Below are 22,236 nucleotides of genomic sequence, written 5' to 3'. Positions count from 1 at the left end.
CTAACTCCTGTCTTAAGGGCACATTATGAGGACGTTAAAGTATATAATTATGTTTTCATCTACACCATGTACAAAATAAAGGAAACATTTAAGTCACGGTGTGAAACATACCCAATTAAAGAACTTTCTAACAATGACCATTGTATAATCCAGTGCAGGAATTGAGTTCTAGTGTCTGGAGTTAATATCTCTCTCTTTCTCTCTCATGTATATGGCCATATTATTGAGAAATTACTCATTTCATTTTTGGGAAAAAGAGTAGAAGAAGTTCAAGGAGGGTTTTATTTCTTACCTTATTTAATTTGTCCAAGTCAGCAAAGGAAAGGACATGCTTTCATGTTGAAGTTTGCTGTTCGTACCAATGAAAAGTGTGTCAAAGGTGATTACATGAAATGGAAAAATCTATTTTCAATGTGTGTTTCCTGCATATTGTGAGACAGTGAGACATTTCTAAATTTGTATATATATATATTGGAATTCCCTACATCTGAACCATTGTTATGTCATTTTGGTCCCTCCCTCTTCCCACCTCCAAATCCACTATGCACCACCCACTTCCTCTCAAATTCATGACATCTTCTTTAATTGTGTGTGTGTATATATATATATATATATATATATATATATATATATATATACACACACATATATATTACAAACACATGTGTTTATATGTAACCTGCTGAGTCCATTTAGTAGTGCTTGTATGTAAATGTATTTAAATCTAGTAACTTGGAATTGGATAATCTATCAGGCAGCTCTTACCTGGAAAAGAATGATCCACCCTAACACCCATTAATTGCTTGTTGCTTTTGTTCTAGAAGTGGGACTTGTGAGACCTCCTCTGTCTGTATTAGCATGTCAACTGGTGTTATTGTAATTCAGATCTTGTTTAGATGACAACTTGTGGGATTTCATGGATGCTATCATATGTAGAAGACAATATCTTGCAGTAGATGTCCTGGTCTTCTGGCTTTATAATCTTTCTGTTCCCTCTTGTGGGATGATCCATAAGCCTTAGGTTTAGGAATTGTGTTATATATTTGTTAGTTGTTGTTCATCACCCTGTGGTCTGTTCTGTGCCTTTTGATCAGTTGTGGATTTATCTGTTTCAGAGAGAAGCTTCTTTGATGAGGGATAAGATATATCCCCATGTGCAGGTAAAGGATAAGGTTTTAAAATAGAATTAGAAATTATAGCAACTTAGAAGAGTAGCAATAGCAGAATGTCCTCTAGGGTTCATGATCTCACCAGCCACAGGTAGTTAACAAGCTTACAAGCCATGGATTCCCTCTTATTGAGTGGGTCTTAAGCCCAGTTAGACAGCTGTTGGTTACCTATAAGACATAAGTGCCACTATTGTACTCATGAATATATTTTGCCATGCTGGTCACTGTTGTGGTTTGTGGGATGTGCAGGTGGGTAGGACTCTTCATTGCTTTCCTCTCTTGGCAGCTTGCATTACTTTCAGATATGTGATATCTAGTCCTCAGGAAGGAGACATCCAGATAAGTTCCAGCTCAATTACTCTAAGTTCTATGCCTGAAGCATGTAGTTTCTTCTGCAATAAGTAAGTTACTATCTTCAAGTTCTGCAAGGCAGCAGCCAAGCGTAATGCCAATCACCTAGATTGTGTTGGGGGTATCTTGGATGCCTCTCACCAACAACTTGAAGGGAGATTTTCCCTGTGTGGCACTGGGTTTTGTTAGCTAATATATGACTCTTGGAGGAAACACTGTTACCTGAAGTGGGTGTGACTTCATTTTATATATGTGTACATATCTATATCTACCTACCTTTCTTCTATCTATTATCTATCTTGGTCATCTGCTGTCTATCTAGCTGATATGTCATTATCTTCCTATTATCTGCATTTTATGCCTTTTTAGCTTTTAATCAGTTCCTCTCATTGTCAGATGTTGAAGTTGACTGTATTGTTGAAAGCTGACTGTATTCTTGATAATATTAATAGCTTTGCTAGGATTTTATCATCAGCTCCCAAATTAGGCCAGCATTTCCCCATTATGGTTCCAAACTTAACAAGTGATGTGTCTCTCAAAATGTAGCTCCTTGCTTAAGTCCTTGGAGAAAGCTTGGTAATAACTCATAGAATGGATTGTATTTTTAAGAAGGCTTTGCGAAACTTTGACAATTATTACTGTAAGAACATGAAAATGTGATTGTAAAGCATTTTTCTCAGTTTTATATTTAGTGTTACTGGAATATTGAGCATAAGTGTTAAGGCCACAAGAAAAGAAGCTGGATGATAGTGCGGGACTTGTGAGACTCACTCCCTGTGGGCAACGGCTAAGATGGATGTGTGAGCCCATGTTCTCCTCAACACTGCACAAAGAACCAAAAGCTGAATCCTTACCTTCTTTCAGCTGTAAGCCTCATGCAGATGTCAATGACAATTTTAAAGTGGCCTTCCTCTTCTTCCCCTTATCAAATCTGGGTCTTATCAACCTAACTTGCCCTGCCCTACAGAACCTTTCTCCCCTCCAGTGTGAGCTCTGCTTTTATTACTTCCTCCACTAGGCAAGGAGAGATTAAAAATCTCTTATAAAGAGTTTGATGCACTTAGGTTACATTATGTTATTTGATGTTAGTGAAAAAAAAAAAAACAGATTTGCTGAGTGTTCCTTCTCAATGAAACTGTTGATTTGTAAACATTTCAAAGGGGATTGCTATGCAATTCATACTGGAGGTGAATTTGATTGCTTATTGATTTCTTAGTAAGATGGGACATTAACATTTTATGTGTGGGATGGTGTAGATATTCAAATTTTCCTGCAACTAAATTGGTTTATTTTTTTCCACCTCAAACCTTTAGGCTGGGATTAATCACATTTTACCAGTTCAGGCGATGAAAGAATGGGAAACTACTTTCTCCATAAATCTGTTAATAAGTGAAATTGGTATTTTCTATGAGTCCTGCCATATTTTCTTACAACAGATAAAATAAAAAGATTTTCTCTTTTGTTCATTTTCTAAGTTACAAAAAAGGGAAGATTACTGAGGATTGAGTTTTACATAAAATGATTCGCTTTGCTTTATAATGACTCCAGACAAAAGTGAAACCCTTTCAATCACTTGTGGAGGTTTTTCAATATGACACTTGTGAGTGTAGTATTTTAGCTTCCTGGTGTAATATAAGATTATTGCTTTGGAAGAAAAATTTCATACCCTTCTAGGCTCCCATGGTAGTGTTTTCCACTGAAGAAAGAACGTAAAAATATTAGCTCGGTCCTTGGTTTATAAACTGTGTGGTTTTGAGTACATTGTTAGAGCTTTTAAAACATGGAAGGCAAATTATAAAGAAATCTTATGAGTTGTGGTTGAATGCAAAAGTTTGTTAATTTGAGGGAAGTGTATTGGCTTAATCCTGTAAGCTAATTATCCAGATCTTATTAAGATTGGTTGTATTTTCATTGCAGATTTCTTTTTACTACCTAGCTCAGGATAGTTCCATACTAGTAGGCAGAAACAAAATTAGAATAATTACATGAATACTTGAAGTGAAAAAGTGATTCTCCTTAAATATTAAGTTTAATGAGGCTAAAAAAAAATGTGTTAGGTGACCTCTGAGCTAGTCTTCCCTAACCTACTTACAATGACCAAGCAAAGTTGGTGCCTATATAGGTAATTTATGCTTAAAAATAAAAAAAAGAAGACATCTTTATAGGCACTGGTAGACAAAAAAGGAAGCTCAACTTTTAGTTAGGAGTCTAGCTACCTATTTTCTCCATATCCACACTTGAGACCCTGGGGCAGGTTGCCTCCCTGTTCCAAGAATGCTCTAAATGAAAAGGATAGAGCTGACAGAACTCTGCGGCTCTCCCAAGGACTAGAACAACTGCTCCTTTGAAGTGGGGTTAGTGTATGTGTGTCTATTCTTTCCTCTACTTTGGTTTTTATTTGAAACTGGGATATATTTTTACCATGGCAATACCCAAAGATTCTATGTAAGATGTCAGAATTCCATTGGCTTAAATATATATATATATATATTAATGGAGGTTTTTACAAGAGATGAAATGGGGTCTTCCTTCCTTCTAATGTGATGAGCATGCATTTGAGAAGCTAGAAGTAACTTACAGATTAATCGTGGCAAAGGAGATTGTAAGTATCCTGGAACGTGAATTCGTGCTGGGTGGGCCTAGGGAGTGTAAGTGTAGTGAGCCCACCCTGATGCTATCTAGCTTCAAAGAACAAAATGGGCGATAAGCAAAACGCAGCTGAACTTACCTGGTAGATTTAAAGTATGTGAGGGTAGCTCAGGACTACACACTCAACAGGTATCGAGGAAATTACGGGTCTGACAGAGTCTCTTGACAAAAGTGAAGGAATAAATTAACCTCAGAAGCCATAGTTAGAGGTCAGTGGAGGTAAAAGCATAATCGTGTTTTGATTTGATCCTAAATTCTTCTTGGAACTTAGACAAGTGTGCATAATTCCTAGGATTTGATTAAATAATCAGAGGTTAATTACCATTGCTTCAAACGGTCTAGTTTTAGTACAGGAAACAATATTTAGTTAAATTGAAAATCAAGTTTCAGCTTCTCAGTCGGGAGAAAGACTTATCTCCATTTAATGAGTCAAAAATACAGCGTGACTTTCTTTTAAGATGAGAAAATTGCAAATCACTAGGATATTGTCAAACAGTATATTCTTGTTTGGTTATGCATAATCAAGTTCCTCTTTTAATTTATTACAGTGGAGTTTAGACTGCCATTTGTAAACACACGTGAAAGGGTTTTTGTGTTTTTGTTTGTTTTATCTCTCAAAGCCTCACAGTGACAGCATCTAGGGGAGCTAGCCGCTCTAGACACCACTGTGAGCTTCTCCTCTACGTAACTGATGGCATTTTCTTTGAGATTAGACCCCTCCTTAGTGTCTCTCCTTGTCTATTTGGTGTAAATTCCACTTTTATTTTGTTTTCCATCAATTATTCTTTACAATAGAAGAAAACACAACAAAATGTTTATAATTTTAAAAATATTCTCCTGAGAGATAAAGCAGGGTGCTGGCTGAGGAGATTCTAAATGCTTCACTCTGGTCTATTTTCAAAGTTTAATTTTTGTTGTGATTTTTATATACAATTATTGTGGCTACTAACACCGTTCCTTCCTCTCAGATGTTTCAGACTCTCTTATTCAAGGCTTCTATTTCAAACGGATCCCACAAAGTTCCTTTTTGGTTGTGTGTAGTAGACACAGTTGTTACCATTCCCAGACCACCTGCTTGCTACTGTTCTCAATTCAGCAACTGCGGTTGTTGTTTGCTCCTTATAACAGGCTAATCCTGATGGTCAACTTGATGGCACTAAGAAGCACCTAGCAGTCTAGTAAAATACGCCCGGGGGGTTATTTCCACAGTGGAGAAAGGAAAGACCTGCCCACAGCTAGAAGAAACTAGCACATATCTGCTGACTTACGGATGACCTCTTCTCTAAAAAGTTACCTCACCAGGAAGTCATGTTCTGTTCCCTTCCCCAAAGCAGCCTGAGCAACAGATGATACACAGCATGTAATGGGAGAATTACTCTAAGAGCCTAGCCTAATTGCCTCAAAGTGGGACCAATATTGTGCTTAAGTAGAAGCTGGATACCATCTTTGATAGCTTCTTTGCTTAACTCCTGTTGTCTTTCCATTACCCACTTTCTCCTGAAGTATTACTTCAACAAACACCTGAAATTACTATACCTGCTTCTATGGAGCCTGGCTTAGAGTCCTTAATTGGTTTTCTTCTTATATGTTCTCTGTAGCCAACCCTATGGCTTGAACAACAGCCAGTATACCGAGTTTCTTACCTACTCCATAATTTTCAGGCTGAAAAGTGCAATGAACTGTTTATTAGATTTTATCAACTTTGCAGCTCCTGTCAGTCTCTGGACTCAGCTGTGTTTTGGTTCATTTTAATTGCATTGAATTAGAAATTTCAAGATCATAAAAGTCTGAGACTAGCCTAAGGTTCAAATGCCTTTTAATATCCATCAATTGTAACAGTTTTGTGAATGAAATATAATCCTATAAGCATATTGAGCTTAAGGACTTCAGACTTGGGGTATATAGTTTCTGCTTTGACTCTAAGAAACCCATGCCTCTCAGGAAAATATATCAATGTTCAAGAAAATCATGGTGATATTGTCAGAGGAAACTGCTTGATTCCATTCAGTCCTTAAAATAAGATCATTCAAACATAAATACTTGGATGGTTTTGGTGGTACTTGCTGGGCGTACCTCATAACATTATGGTGCTACAACATAGTAAAGTTAATCTTTCTGCATGCCACAGGCAGAAATGTTTTGTGAGAACTTACCTATGGTACACACACACACACACACACACACACCACTATGGCGCACACAACCTTGGATTTAAACAGTTTCATTATTTGAATGTCCTCCTCCTGTTAGAGACAGGAATGGCCTATTTTTAATCTTTTAGCACAACTAGTAAGTATTCAAAATGTTATTTTTGAAAGAATAAGAGTGTCTAGAAAACATAGCAAGGAAGTATTCATAAAGTTCCTTTGACTGTCAGTTTTTAATTTATTGCCTCTCAGTTCTATATGCCATCTTCAACATATTCTCTGTGATAAACAATACCATTCCTCCAGGAATTTCTCCTTTGAAGAGCATATAAGGTTAAACTCTCTCAGAAAAGGATGTGAATGGACTTAGCAGGAGGAAAAGCTGCTGGGCAGACTCCTATGCAGACCGGTGTGAGTTTAAGCATGTCTGCTGGCTGCTGGGTCTTCATCCACTGACCTTTAAGAAGAGAGTTACTACATGACCTTGACGCCTAAGGTGAATATGATTTTCTTAGATTCCCCCCAGACATGAAAACTGTATGTGATGCATGCTCTGAAAGCCTTCTGTTCTCATTGCACATACAACGCCATCAGCTGCACTCTGGAAGATGTCATTTTTTTGCAGTCTCCAGATCCAAAACTCCAGAGGACCTTCTGCCTAATTGAATAAATGAATTTTCATACTACCCTACAGTTAAAACACACCTTTTCTGCAAGATTCAAATACCTCCCAAGTTTGCCTTTCTGGGGGTATAGTCCCTCAGCTCTAGGATGCCGTAAAGAATTCCTATATGTCTGAATTCCTTATATTTCATTTACAAATAATATTTTTATAATAACCTTTCCCTGTTAGATTAGATTTAGACTGTTACAATGTCTGTACTACAAATTTTCTTCTGAAGGCTGTAATAAATACCACATATAGCCTGGGACATTAATATTTTTTGTGTGTAACAAAATACATAGCTCTCTAAAGAAAAGTTATATAAAAGCTTAGGCTTTATATATTTATTTATTTATTGGTATTACTGGCCAAACTGAGGTGAATATGGGTAAATACTCTACCACTTTAGCTACCTCCCCTGTCCTTTATTATTTCACCTTTATTTTTTTTTTTTACCAAATTTTGCTTTTATTTGAAGTCATAGTCCCAAATATATTTAATTTTTATTTTATATTACTTAAGGCTTTTTTAATTTAACTTTTTGATTTGATTTATTTTATTTTATGTGTATGGCTATTTTGGTTGCATGTATGTATGTGTACCACATACATTTCATGCCCAGAGAGACCACCAGATCCTCTGGGACTGGAGTTGTGGATCGTTGTGGTCCATAATGTGGGTGCTGGGAGTAGAACCCAGGTTTTCTGGAAGAGAAACCTGTGCTCTTAACCACTGAGCCATCTCTCCAGACCCTTAAGACTTTTCAAATTTCTTTTTTTGAGTCTTAAGCCTTATGTATACTATGTATAAACAGATGGACATCAGATCCATTAGTGTAAAACATAGGTTTTTACTCCTTCCATTGGAAAGATAATTTTGGGATCTTAGAATATGTCTTAGGCAAAAGGATTCTCTTCAGTCTTGAACATGAGTGAGAGCGCAACAGAAGAAATAGTCACAGACATTGTAAAACAATAGTTGAGCATGCCCCAGCTCATTCTAACTCTAATTCATTTCCTCATTCTAATGTTTGCCGGTTAAAGGACGTCTTCAAGTACTGGGTTTAGTATCTCTTAGTTCCCATGTGTATCAGAGAGGACCTTTTCTTTGTGTTAGGTAGGTTGTCTGCCAGGATTTCTAGATTTTGAGTAAAGATATGTAATATGTACACATCTTACCTGCAAAACCACCCTGTGTGCTTTCAAACCTGATGTGTCTTACATAACTGCTTAACAGGAATTTACCATGCTCATTTTGAACGTCTGAATTTGTTAGAAGAACATAATAGTGAAATCAAATTGTGGAATGGAGATGTCTCTCATTCTAAAGCCAATATATTTATTTATGATAAAAGCAACTATTTTTGTAGGTTTGCAAAGTACTGATATGCTTACAATGTAAATTTCCCAGGATCATAAAAGCGGATGAAGTGGCCCAGGAATTCTTAGGTGGTTTAATTTCAGAATCTGCTTTTGTAGCCATTGCATAATGTAGTCTCAAATAGACACTAACACACTGGTCATTTCATCATGTGGTGCTCCATGCTCTTGAGGATACCACTCAGACATTCAGTTTTCTAACATCACCCATCATGGTGATGCTCTCTCTTTCCTTACATCTTTGTGTACTTGCTGGTACTGCTCATGTTCTTTTGAGGTGCAGAAACCCACTAGGAAGAGAGCAAGATCTTATTTAGCATAACTGCTTTATGCTCTATTTTTATAAAACATTCATTTCTGTGTAGACATATATTCATCTGCTTATTCCATTGATATACTCACATAGTACTTCTCACTTGTTCTCTTAGCCCTTGAGGGGGTGTAGAATAGTAGGTCAGTGTCAGGTGGGTCTGTATTCATATTAATTTGCCAATCACACGAAAAATCTGTGTGATCTTGGGTACATTAACTTTAGATGAGCTTTCTTAAATGTGTAAATTGCCAAGGAAAGAGAGCTATGAAACAGAAAGGTTGATTCATTCCTGGTTATTAAAGAAAACAAGCCAAATTTCACAAATTATAGTTCTTGATTAGGTTAAAAAGGAGTTATGGAAAAGCAGAGGATATGCTGGTGAGACAGAGATGTGTACATTGTGTGAGCACAGATACAGACACTTAGTAAAGAAGAGATTGTCTCTAGAAAACACATAGAAGAGTTTTACTCTGTACAAACTGTTTATTAACACAAAACCAAGAAACAATGTAGAGGTTTATGTATATACATTCTGGCTTTAAAATTTTCACGTCTAATTTTTTTTCAAACCTGAGTTTCAGAGGTAAGTACTCGAACACACTATTTTTAGTTAAAGTATAGAATAGATTTTATCCAACAAATGTTATTTCCATCCTTGAGTTGTAATGAACTCATCACTCATGTTTCTCAGCATAATCGACAGTATGGGTTCCAGTCTTGGTTCTTTCAAGAACCTTCTAGAAGAAACAAAGCAACAATCAAAAACAAAAAGTACTTTCAATAGGAGTACTTTCCAAACATCAAAGAAATCATGGCTTCTTGGCAGTAGGAACAAGTAACAACGTCTTCCTCTGAGCATTCATTATAAAGATTTAGTGAGATAACATGTAATCAGCAAACACATACCTAACATTTTATAAGTACTATTGCTTTATGTAGCTAGAGTTTTCCTGCCTGGCCCACAGTCAGGACAAATCTCTATCACCTGCCAGTCCCACAGCCTCAGACCCGACCAAGTAAACACAGAGACTTATATTGGTTACAAACTGTATGGCCGTGGCAGGCTTCTTGCTAATTGTTCTTACAGCTTAAATTAATCCATTTCTATAAATCTATACCTTGCCAAGTAGCTCGTGGCTTACCAGCATCTTCACATGCTGTTTCTCATCATGGCGGCTGGCAGTGTCTCTCTGACTCAGCCTTCCACTTCCCAGCTTTATTCTCCTCCTTGTCCCGCCTACACTTCCTGCCTAGCCAATGGCCAATCAGTGTTTTATTTATTGACTAATCAGCAACACATTTGCCATACAGAACATCCCACAGCACTTCCCCTTTTCTTTTTTTTTTTTTTTTTTCAAAAAGGAAGGTTTTAACCTTAACAAAGTAAAATTACATATAATTTGGGAATTTGGGCATAGCTTCTCTTACTACTTCCTGCTGGAGGGGGGCGCTGTATCTTATGGGGACACAAAGAAAATTTTAGGATCATGGAGTAGTCCATGAGGCTGTATTGTCTGAGCCAGATGCCTTCAAACCATTCTGGATGTTGGATCATCTGGTTCATGGTGTCATCGGAGACCTTTCAGGGGGTCTTGGCTGGTCAAACCTGATGTATCTTAATATGGAACAAATCCATAGCCTCTGGCTTTCTGTGGGAACAAAAGCAGAGTCTCCTTTCCAAAGTAACACATCCTTATATCCAAATTTTGAAGTCAAGGTATCTTTAAGATATACATTTTGGCATAACTCAACAGCTTTTATAATCAAATGTTTTTCTGCAGTTAAAAATCCCAAAGACAACACAATCCAGATTCTCTGTGTAATATCCATTTTTACATGGCTTATTTTTTATACTACCTTTACTGTCTCTTTGAAGACTTTATTTTTAAAAACTATTTATTTCTTTATATAACTGTATATATTCCTTTTTCTTTCTCTTTCAAGCCTACATACATTTTTACACACATTGTAAACTATTACATCTGAATCTGTCTTATTGTGAATCTATTGCTTTAAACTGCAGCAGCTGTGGCTGCTGGCTCCACCCACCACAGCTTCCCAACATGGCATGGTACGTTTACTTACCGTTAGCTCCGGGAGCTATCGTGGGTCTATGCTTTTATCCAAACAGTGTGTAGCCCAGAAACTTCTTTTTTTGTTTTGTACTAGCAAAGGCTAAATCCACCATGCAGCTTAATGTGCCACTTGCAGAGGCCTCATTCCCGCCATACTGCAGGTCGGGTGCACACGCTAGGAACCCACCAGTAGCTCAAACCGGCAGCTGTCGCTCATTTGAGAGAGACAATTAGGAACTGTTTTTAGCTCCGTTTTAGAATCTTTTTTCTCAGTTTTTAGGTGGAAGCTCTTGCCACCACGTTGGATGCCATTTGTAGCTAGAGTTTTCCTGCCTGGACCACGGTCAGGGCAAATCTCTCTCACCTGCCAGTCCCACAGCTGGCAAAAGCAGTTATATTTGAAACAAGAAAAAAAAGGCTATTCTAAGCAAACCCAGAAACATAGATTGTGTAATAAAAGTGATCAATACTTTATGCAAGGCTTAGTATCAGGATGATTCCCTGTTCGTTGTTAAGGCCATATCAACATCCTGTACTAGAGTTTGTAATAAATCACTATGGTGCATGCGGTGTTTTGAATGAAAATGCCACCCCCTCTGGTAGGCTCATAGAGATTGGTACTATTTGAAGGGTTATGAGATATGGCTTTGTTGGAGTAGGTGTGGTCTTATTGGAGGAAGTGTGTCACTGTGGGTGGGGTTTGAGGTTTCAGAAGCTCAAGCCAGGCCCAATGTCTCACTCTTCTCCTGATGCCTGCTGATCAAAATAGAGAACTCTCAGCTCCTTCTCCAGCACATGTCTGCCTACATGAGACCATGCTTCCTGCCATGACAGTAACAGACTAAACCTCTGAACTATAAGCCAGCCCCTATTAAATGTTTTACTTTGATCATGGTGTTTCTTCACAGCAATAGACACCCTAACTGAGATAGTCCTTTTTCAGTGTGATGTGCATTGAGAGCTCAACAGTGAACCACAGATAAGTAGGTGACAGCAGGGCCCTGTCCTCTCTGTCTGGAATCTAGACCCTGCTTGCCTGGGTGCTCTGTCACTTACCTCAGTGTTGAAAAGTTATTGACAATTTGCTACATGACTGTACCAACAAGTCACCAAGTAGGGGGTGGATCTTGATTCCCATGAGGGTGAGGAATTCAGGATAGAGACTCTGCTAGACAAGCAGGAGAGATTGCAGTTCTCTGGAGTACCAGCCATGAGGGAAAGAGGGCAGGAACTCCTCTCCAGCAGGGACTATGAAAAACAGCTTTGCTCCGAAATGGCACACTAGTCCTTTTTCGTTTCTCAAGGCTGACTCCTGACCTCATAAGGGTCAAGAGAATAAACTTGGTTTTCACAAATCCTAGTCTCCAGTACTCTTCCTATGAAGTGAGGACCACTGTTTCTCACAGGTCAAACTTGCAACCTTTATTTTTTCCTACCTCCTCCTTCTGAGTTGTGAGTAGGACCATCTCCTGTGTCTTGCATAAGATGTAACAGGATCCCCTGGAAGATCCCAAATCTTCTAGATGAGAAAAACCGACTTTAGTCTTCCAACACCACGCTATTGGTGTTAGTGTTCAGAGTCTGTCCTGGCTTATTTTAACAGCTTGAACTACATGTGGTTCTCTTCTTAGTGAAAGCTGCCGTTTCTGTGATACCATGTCTAAAATTCAGGTGTTTAGTAAAAGGCTTCATAATTGCATGGAATAAATGAATAAAAGATATGTGACATAAAACAAGGAGGATCTATGTTCAAAACGGATCACAATAGAAGCAGATACAAATGTAGTTGTGTGATATTTAAAAATAAGCTTGTTTTTGGCCTGGGGTGCTTAACCAAGATTTCTGTTTTACCTGCGGTGTTTTGTTCTCAGTTATTAATGGATCAAAACTTATTTCCCCGGCACCCACCTGTTCTTTGCACAACCTGGAACTTCTACTTAATTTCCCAGTGCCAGTTGCTTCTATAAACGCTCTACGGATTCTGCAAAATAGGTGATGCAACTTATGCCTCCCTGTTGTGTATGAAACAGGATTCTGTGAGGTAACCACTGCCAGCAGCAGGGAAGCAGCAAGCCCTGGGAAACTGAAGTGCAGACTCACAGTGGACTTGGGAAGATGACGGACTATTACTGCTTTGTTGTATGGCTATTTCCTGCAGTAAAGTAAGAAAAGCCGTGTGGTAGCAGAGATGGGCAGTCCAGCTCATTTAGGACAAGGTCAAAATCAGGACACAGTGGCTCTTTGACAGTCTGCATTCTGACCCGCTTCTATACTTGGACTTTACAAAGGCCTCAGATTTGTGCTGACTCAAGAGTCGTTTTCTTTATTCTCATTCACCTTAATTGCCTTCTCCTCCTATCAACTGCGCTGGTTGTTCCAAAACTTCAATTAAGTCTTCACTAATGTTCCAGAAACTCACACTTTAAGTAATAAGATGGGCAATTTTGGCTACTTTGTTTTTTTTTTTTATTAATTCTTTGAAGTAAATATTCCTGAAAGTCATACCTTAAAATGATTTTCATAGGATAAGTTTCTTATTTGCATGTGGAAATCACATGATTAGTCTAGACAACACAGTACTAATAGTATTTGAATTATCTGATAATTACCTTGAGGTCGGTTTCTAATCACTGTTACCTAATATTGGGTTTGTTCCTTCATTCATTGTATTAACTTCTTGGATCATGTTGTGAATTCTGGATCACTATGATGTGAAATTCTGAAGTGGGTGGTGGGGGGAACCTATATGAGATTTTCAGCATTATTTTTATGATGAATTACACAAATTACCCTTGTCTTGCTCAGGGAATAGAGATGACGATGGTGTGCTCAAATTTTGGGACTTTTTAAAATGTTGTTTGCAGATGCCATCATTCCTGTCATTCCTGGGTGTCAGGTCTTTGGTTGGATTACTTGACATTCCCTATATTCTCTCAGTTGGAGTATGTTTAAAGTTCCAGTGGATCTGGTTTGTGGGAAGCTTGAAGCATTTTTTCCTTCCCTATGCAGTACAGCCACAGCTTAGCAGTGAAGCCATGAGTCCAAGTGCTCAGAGCACCAAAATTGATCTCCAACACACAGTGAGAGCAGAATGTTAATTGCAGACATAATTGGAATCAATGGATGGAGTGACTATGAGGATGAGGGGAGGGAAGGACCTTGGAGTCACATGTGAGTGTGAGGTGGAGCTCTTCCTACCAATGCAGGACCAATTGTACCACTGAAATATCCCACCTTGTCATTAGTGAGAACCCCAGAAAAGTCGCACCACGGGCTTCTGCCTCCAGATAACCTATGCCTTATGTACTTCACATAATCATATACAGCTGGTGGGTAGGAAAGAGTAATGGATGGAATCGCTTACGATTTTTCAGCAGGAAGGGTGTGGCTCTACAGTTTTGACTTTAAGGATATGCATAACCTCTATTTTCTTATAATCATTTCTCATACCTTATGTAATTTTCCAAGCAAAGAAAAGATCACTGTTGTCCAGAAAGGCTGAGTCCTAAACCAGAAGCCTATGCTTGCTGTGGGATGATAAGAAGTTCATTTTGTTGAGTATGCTCTTAAAGATATGTCTTGTAATTGCCACGTGATAATGGAACGAAAGCCTACCAACTACTTCTATTTATCTGACTACTGCAATTTTTCTTATCAGGGAACAAATTGCTAATGTTGTGTAAAGTTCATTATACTTGATATTTTTGAACTTATACAATGAAAGTAAGAATGTAATCGTTGTTGGGGAGTAGAGAGAATTGGGGATCTGACTGTCTGTCTGTTTCATCAGTTTAAAGTAAAGGAGGCTTAATTCAAAGGTCTAGAAAATGCTTGCAAAGTCTTGATTGGAGTAAATCATCTGAGAGTGGACAGGTGGGCCATACAAGAGATAGTGCTGACAACGTGAAATGTAACACTGTAGATGCCAAGGTAAGTCCTGCCCTCGAAATGCAGGCTCCAGCTTGATTTTGTACCAAGGATTAGAATTTAAAAGCTTTACAAAAAGTCATCTTGTCTCTAGTACAATTTTGAATTTTTACATGCATGGATACATCTATTTTGCATCCATCTAAAATGAATTTTGTATTCTAGGATTCATTTTCTACTCTATGGCAACACTTCCTAAATATTAAAGCTTTCTTCACCTTGATCTTCGTAGAATTATTAAAGTTTTTCACTCTTTGCTCTATGCCATCTTGGTGAGCTGATTAAAATAAACTTTTCCATTTCCTTTTTAATTTCTTTCAGAAGCTTTTAGGGAAATCTCCCCTCCAAAAAAGGACTTCTAAATTTTTAATACTAGATTACATCTCAACCTGTCCCCAATACGTGCTCATTATTACTAAAACATAGAGAACATGGACTCCTTTTTTGAATTTCTTAAAACGGGGTGATGTGTAGACTTTCCCTGTTTATTAAAACTTGGGAGAAAAGACAGACTGATAGATAATAACATACGAGAATGTCATCAGTGTTAGAATATTGAAATAGGTCATAGGAATAACATGGGTAAAATGGCAGTACCAACTGCTGTAGGTTCAGTTGGTGGCATAATCTTGAAAGTTAATAATCTTTCATATGTGGTGGATTTTTACTGTTTTTCTATACACTAAAGACATCACATATTTCACCTGTTTGGCTGTTTTTTTTTTAATTAATCTTTCTCACTGTACAGTTCTTTTTGTTAGATTTCCTAAATTTGTGGCATCTAAGTGGACCTACCATGTTTGCTTCTAATCCTCCCTCAATGTCCATCCCTAGAGTGTCTTTAGCATTTAACCTGGGAGTCAGCACCGCGAATCTATCAATTAGCTTCCCATTTTCACCTTCTGCTTTATTTTCTGGAGTCAGAGCGTATTAACAAACCTTGTATACATGCCCACATGGGACATATCTGTAAGAACCACCCTCTACCATCCAGAAGTGTGTGACAGTGGCAATACACAGCTCTGACTTCCTGTTGCGTGGGTCATACTCCATCCAGCTCTGTTGCTTTAGAGATGCTCGATGTTAGTCACTTATGTCTGCACTGTGGGGATTATTAATGGTGCCGAGGGTTAACCAGGCAATTCCCCTGAGCTGTGTGGAAGGCTCTCAGACAAGGGTCTGCTATGCGTATGCTTCATTAGTGTTAGCTAGGAGCAAGCAGAATTGGGCAAGGACTACCTCTTGGAATTTGTCTTTGGAGGAAACAGCTATTTTTCTACCCGTGTTTTCAGCATTTTGCAGCCCTATGGTCAGTATTTGCTGTGAGAGGCGATGAGCATAGGTGGTATGTGGAGCTGGCTTTTGGAAAAAACGGAGGTTGAGGCTGTGATTTGGGAAAACCCAGGGCCCAATGAATATCAGGAAGGAGATTTCAATCTGTGCTTGAGGATGAAGATGATACGTAAGGTGAATCCAAAGGCAAACGGAGCTGAAAAACTTGGCGTGGTTTGAGAGGGAGGACAATGCTGATCTGTATCATATCATGTTACAGAAAAGATCAGTTTGATTGCCACAAAGGAGCCATGTGTGTGCATGTTGATGGTGGACTCTTGTCCTGATTCAAGCAGTTTTATAATAGAGATCTTCAGACCTCTGTAGGCAGTCCTATTGCGAAGCATAGATTCCAGAGTGAGTTGGAAACCTTGACGTTTACCTCATTTCTTCTCAGAGTTTCTCTAGATATTGTTGAACACCAACCTTTGTTTTCTTTTCTTTTTTTTTTTAATTTTTATTTTGCAATACAATTCAGTTCTACATATCAGCCATGGATTCCCTTGTTTTCCCCCCTCCCGCCCCCCTCACCTTTCCCCCAGCCCGCCCCCCATTCCCATCTCCTCCAGGGCAAAGCCTTCCCTGCAGACAGTTGATTGGCTTGATCTGTTTGGGAGGCATCCAGGCAGTGGGACCGGGTCCTGTGCTCAGTGCATGAGTCGGCTGTTTGAAACCTGGGGCCTATGCAGGATCGCTCGGCTTGGACTGGGAGGAGGGGACTGGACCTACCTGGACTGAGTCTACCAACCTTTGTTTTAGCATCATTGAAGCCTGTGGGATGCCCACTTAGATTTCTCTGTTGCTCTCTTGGACAGGCAACATATTTAGATGATGACCCATGGAAGTACCTTCTTACCTATCTCCTCCATTCTAGAAGGCTTGCTTTTGTTCTGTGGACTCAGGTTTGTGTCCTTCTCATTTTTAAATGTTGAAATTTTAATAGCCAAGGTGATAGAGTGAAGAGGCAAGATCTTTGGAAAAGTGATTTGGTTATGTGTGTAATGAGTGGGATTAGTGCCGTTTGAGCTCACGAGCCTGTCAAGTGAGGTGATGGCATAATTGATGGATTCACAACACGTCCCCATGGTTGGGCATGTTTGCGCATGCCCAGCGGAACTAGACACTTCTGCCTAGGCAGTTCCAGGTCTAAATAGCCATTTCCTGGTCAAGGCGTCTCATGTGACCAGGACCCCGTGGCTTTGCATGGTTGCGTAAGAGTGCGCAATGCAACCATATGATCTGCGCATGCATGGAGTAACCACATCGACCTGTGTATGCATGCGCCACCCAGCACTTGTCTGTACTTTTCTCTTATCTTAATAAAACTCTTGTTAGTGGACTCTGTTGTGTTTCGTGACATTTCCTCGCAGGGAAAGAGCACCGCTAAATAACCAACATTGGTGCCATGACTCGGATACAACACCGAACACCAAGGACCTGCTGTGACCACTGCTGCTTCCCGCCTTCCTCCTCCATCCAGCGAGACTGTGAGACCACGAGTGCATGCGCATGTCCCTCGCTGCCTCTCCTGGACCCCCACACAACTACCACTACTGATACCATCATGATTCTTCACAGTGAGTCTGCCATTCTTGCGGCTGTAGTCTGAGCTATATTCTTTATGACGGACACCCCCCGGGGGTTGTTCTCGGGCTGTACTGGCAATGGCAGGCACATTTTCGCTCCTGACAAGGGGGTCAATGCTGTCTGGGGTCTACCGGGTGGACCAACTGCAGTGCAGCTGCAGCCCTTCCCATCCCTTGATGAAGAGGATGGCGAACTTGAGCTGATTCTTAGATCTCTCTTCACTCCTCGGGGATGCCTGAGATTGGAGTCTGATCCCAGTTTGTTATTTTAATTTTTTGTTTTTCTCATGGCTACAGCCATGAGACAAAGGGGCGGATACATTTACTACCTACATTGGCGGATAGGGGCAGGCACAGCGTAAACCTGGCTGCATAACAGTGTCACGGGAACTTCTGCCAGCAAACGGGCAAATAAGAGTTACATTATCTCCGAGCTTTCTGCTAAAGTTCTAAACCCTTCTTCTCTACTTCTGCGTCTGCCATGCACAACCTTTTCTGTCTGACTTCCACCGGCAGTGGGCAGGCTCAAATGGGCAGGCTTGGGCAGTTTCTACGACTCGCCCTAACTCACCTTAACTCTACCCACTCATTACAAACTTTTCTCTTCCCAATTCCCTGTTCTAACTCACTGTTCAGCTAATGGTACAGGACCACCACAGAACTGGAGTCCAGAGATCAATATCTTGTCAAACAGTTCCCAGCCACAGCCAAGAGGAATACATGTCTCCAGAGCAAACAGATGGCAGACAGCATCCCACAATGCCTGTCTACCTTGGAAGACTCCCCCAAGAGCCAACTGACTTCCAACTGTCAGCTGAAAGCAGTTTTTGAGAGGAACAATGCCCCTATTCCCATCTACCTGCTTTTTTATAATAAGTGAAAGTCTGGGATGTAAGGATTCTGTCCTTAATTACGTCATCAGCCTGGGATGGCATCCCAGCCTAAAAAGCAGGTGGGCCCTCTGTGCATCCCTCTCTTTCCTTTCCCCTCCTTCCTTCCGTCTGGACCTCCTTTTTCTCTTTCTGCTCTCTCTCTCTCTCTCTCTCTCTCTCTCTCTCTCTCTCTCTCTCTCTCTCCCCTCTCTCTCCCTCTTCCCCCTCCCTCCCAATAAAGCTCTAAAAAGGTAACCATGGCTGTGATTCTTCCTCCAATACTCTCCTCCGCTGGCATGGCCACCGTAAGTGGCGGCCAGCCACGAGGAACAGCATGCCGTTTAACCAACAATAATGGCTTCTTCAATGATGGTCCCCTGCAGACACAACATGTATGTGGCAGGCCACAAGAATATATTATAGAGATTCAGCTGTGTATTAAAGCTATACTTTGACTGGCCAAGGGTCTGTCTTCTGCTATGAAATTCTTACATGCCCAAATATTCCCAGACCATTTGGCTAACAGTTCAGCTCCTCAGACCTGCTGAACTTCTAGGTAACTAACTCCCCTGCTGGAGTCAGTACTTGGATAAGGTCACATAGGCAAAGACAAGCTGGAGGAGACACATAGCTTTGTTTCATGTGCTAATGAAGCTCAGACCATCCCCCTGCCTTGAGGCCCAGTGGTCTCCAGAGCAAACAGACTAAGAACAAAAGAGGTTTTTTCATATCAAGGTGGAAGGTAGAGCAACATTCCTGAGGAGGCAGAGAACCTCATGGCCAGAAAAAGAAAGGACAGGCATTTTCTGTAGAGCAGACAGAATGGCCTGACCAGGGAGAAGAGAAGAACACAGAGGTAATGTAGATGGTAAGGCAGAACTCTTGAGCCAGGAGTATAGAGCAAGTAGGATGGAGGGAGAAGAAAGAAAGAACGAAGATGAGATAGGAAGCACAAGAGCTTAGTTGTTAGCAGGACTTTGAGGCAAAGAGAAACTGAGTGTCAGGATGGAACTGAAGCTATGGAGACAGGATTTCATCTCAGAGAAATAAAGTAGATGGATAAGGAGCTTGGTGCATCTAGAGTTATTCTTGTCCTGAATGCCTGACGGAACTGTAGCTGTGTAGATAAAGTTTTGTCTTAGAGGAATAAAGTTAACAGACATAAGATCATAGTATATGTAGATTTTTTTCCCTCGGATATCCCATGCTGGATGTAGTGAAATCCCTGGGACCCCTGGGTAAATCATACATGTGTCAGTTGTAAGTACTGAACTTATGTTGTTAATAAGACACCCTGTTTATACTATTTTCTCATAGCAGCAACTAAGTATAATAGACTAAGGTAGTGTCCTTCAGAAGTTTATTTATGTATCTATGAAGACAATTATGTGTGGCATAGGGTAATCAAATATGTTTCTCAATCCAACTGGACGTGGAGTTCTTCTCAGCTGCATGCCCTACTGTGTCTAACACAGGGCGTGATGCCTAACAAGTATAGATTCCTAGTAAAATCTGGTGGACTACAATTAAGTTGACCAAAGCCATCAACTAAGAAGTCATCAGAGCTTTGAGGGCAGCCATGAGTGTAACAAGCCTCAAGCACTTCTTTCTACACACACACACACACACACACACACACACACACACAAATACACACACACACATATATTGTATTCTGCATTTAGTCTAGTTTGTACACTTGAGGAAAGCAGACCACTGTTGGCTACATTTGCCTTCAGATACATGTCTGTCTTCTCAGCAGCTAGTTGCCCAAATACAGTGCCTAGTACCTAGTAAAGTTCCAGATTGCATCCATTAATATACAAGTAACCATTTTGCATAGTTATTTGATTGATAATTTTCCTTAGAGATAAAAGAGATTTGATACTATTTTTACTTTCCCCAAACATATAAAAATTCCCTAATTCCCCTGAGAATGCAGCATTTAGTCGAAATAATAGGGCCTGTAATGTTTCATTTTTTTTTGCACAAGATAGTTTCTTCCATTTCTTGAATATATATTTTGAATCAGTTTCAGAAACTGAGTTTTGGAGCCATGCCATTAACAAAGTCATTTAGCAGTATGAAAACGCATTTCGAGAGCGAGAGATCTAAGGTTTTCAGAGGAAATGATTTCCCTTCTCACCAGCGACTAGAACTCTGGAGAGTGCCTTTTTACCTCCTGAAGTCAGCCATAGCAGCAGTGGCTTCTGTACCTATGTTAAATGCAGCCTTCCATGGCAGCTTAAAAAGCTGGCCCTGGCATCCCTGAACATCCTGTTAATTAAGAATTCACAGCCCTGTGTCTCTTTCCTCCTCCTCCCCGGCTTGTGCTGTCGGGCGGGCGCTGCTCCTCTTCCTTAGTAACAGAAACTGAAATTAGAATTCCAAGTGGAGGCGTTATTCCCCAGAGGAGCCAGAGAACACCACACTCTTTTGAACTTGCTCTCTTTTAGCATCTATCTGTCAGTGGTGTCTCAGTCTCACTTGTTAAAATGTGGGCCTTTCACCGGTCTGTCATTCACCGAGGAAGACGGCCCACCCCTCAGTGGTTCCATTGTAGAAGGCAGTGTAACAGAACTCCTCATGGTTAATAGCCCTCACTCCATGATTTCATGAACACAGATGAGCAATTTTCTCAAGTAGCCTGTTGGAAATGACTTGGGGTACTAATATATATCTCACTGGGTTATTAAGGCTGTTGAATGAGCTAGAGTATTTTAATTGGCTTTCAACGTTGCTGACAAATAACAGTCAGCCAATAAAGTTTAGCTATTTTTATGATTAGTAATTTAGAATAAGTATATGCATAGAATAAATAAACAAAATAATTACTAATTATTTGAGCAAGTTTCTTGAAAGCCTCAGAAAAGAATAATAAGCTTATTGCAAATCAACCCAAAGGTTAGAGTTATCAATGATAAAGTAGAATTAATTCTTTTATACATTTCTTTTACATGAATTTAATTAGATACATCTTAAATGGAGATGTCAAGGAGCCATCAGATTCCTGTGAAGGAATGCACGAACCCCAATGGAATGTTATGTTATATGATAGAAATGCATGGCGACACTGCCTTACTCCTTCCTAACATGTAGTACTTTTGGTTTCTAGTTTGAACCCAAGCAGGTCAGATCCTGACAGCAGATTTTTGGAGGGGCTTCCATTCCTGACCTGTTCAGTGCTAGCATAAGTTAATACATATGTAAAGCGGCTGTCTAAATTTAAGGTGGGATGCCATAGGTGCCTCAAATGAGCACATTCTGAAGAACATTAACCTTGCCTTTGTATAATTCTGATTTAATGTACAATTGAAGTAATCACTGTTTCTATTGTTTTTAACTTTTTATTGATTCTTTGTAAATTTCACATCATGCATGGCCTTCGGGGCAACAGGAGCCATGGATGTCAATTCAGAGCCCAGTTGCAGCAGGGCCATTAACCCTGACATGTCCCCATCAGCAATCTGGGCCGGATGTCACCATGGTCATGGGTGGTGGCACTGGAATCATCCATTTGCATGGCGCCTGAGGGGCTCATCCCTTGGACATCAGTTTGGTCACAGGTAGTGGTACAGACTCCTTCCTGGTGTCCACAGGGCCCTCAGTGGTAACAGAAGCCATGGACATCAACACAGACCCCTACAGCTGCATCAGGGTCACAGACCAAGTCATGGCCCTTGGCAGTATCCCGGGCCCAGATACCGCCATGGCCCCTGGTGGCAAGCCCGGGCGTTTACCTCAGCCCGTTCCTCACTGCACTCACCTCTTC

The sequence above is a fragment of the Peromyscus eremicus genome, chromosome 14 (genome assembly GCF_949786415.1).
Source record: "Peromyscus eremicus chromosome 14, PerEre_H2_v1, whole genome shotgun sequence".
NCBI lineage: Eukaryota > Metazoa > Chordata > Mammalia > Rodentia > Cricetidae > Peromyscus > Peromyscus eremicus.
This window is presented reverse-complemented; position numbering follows the sequence as displayed.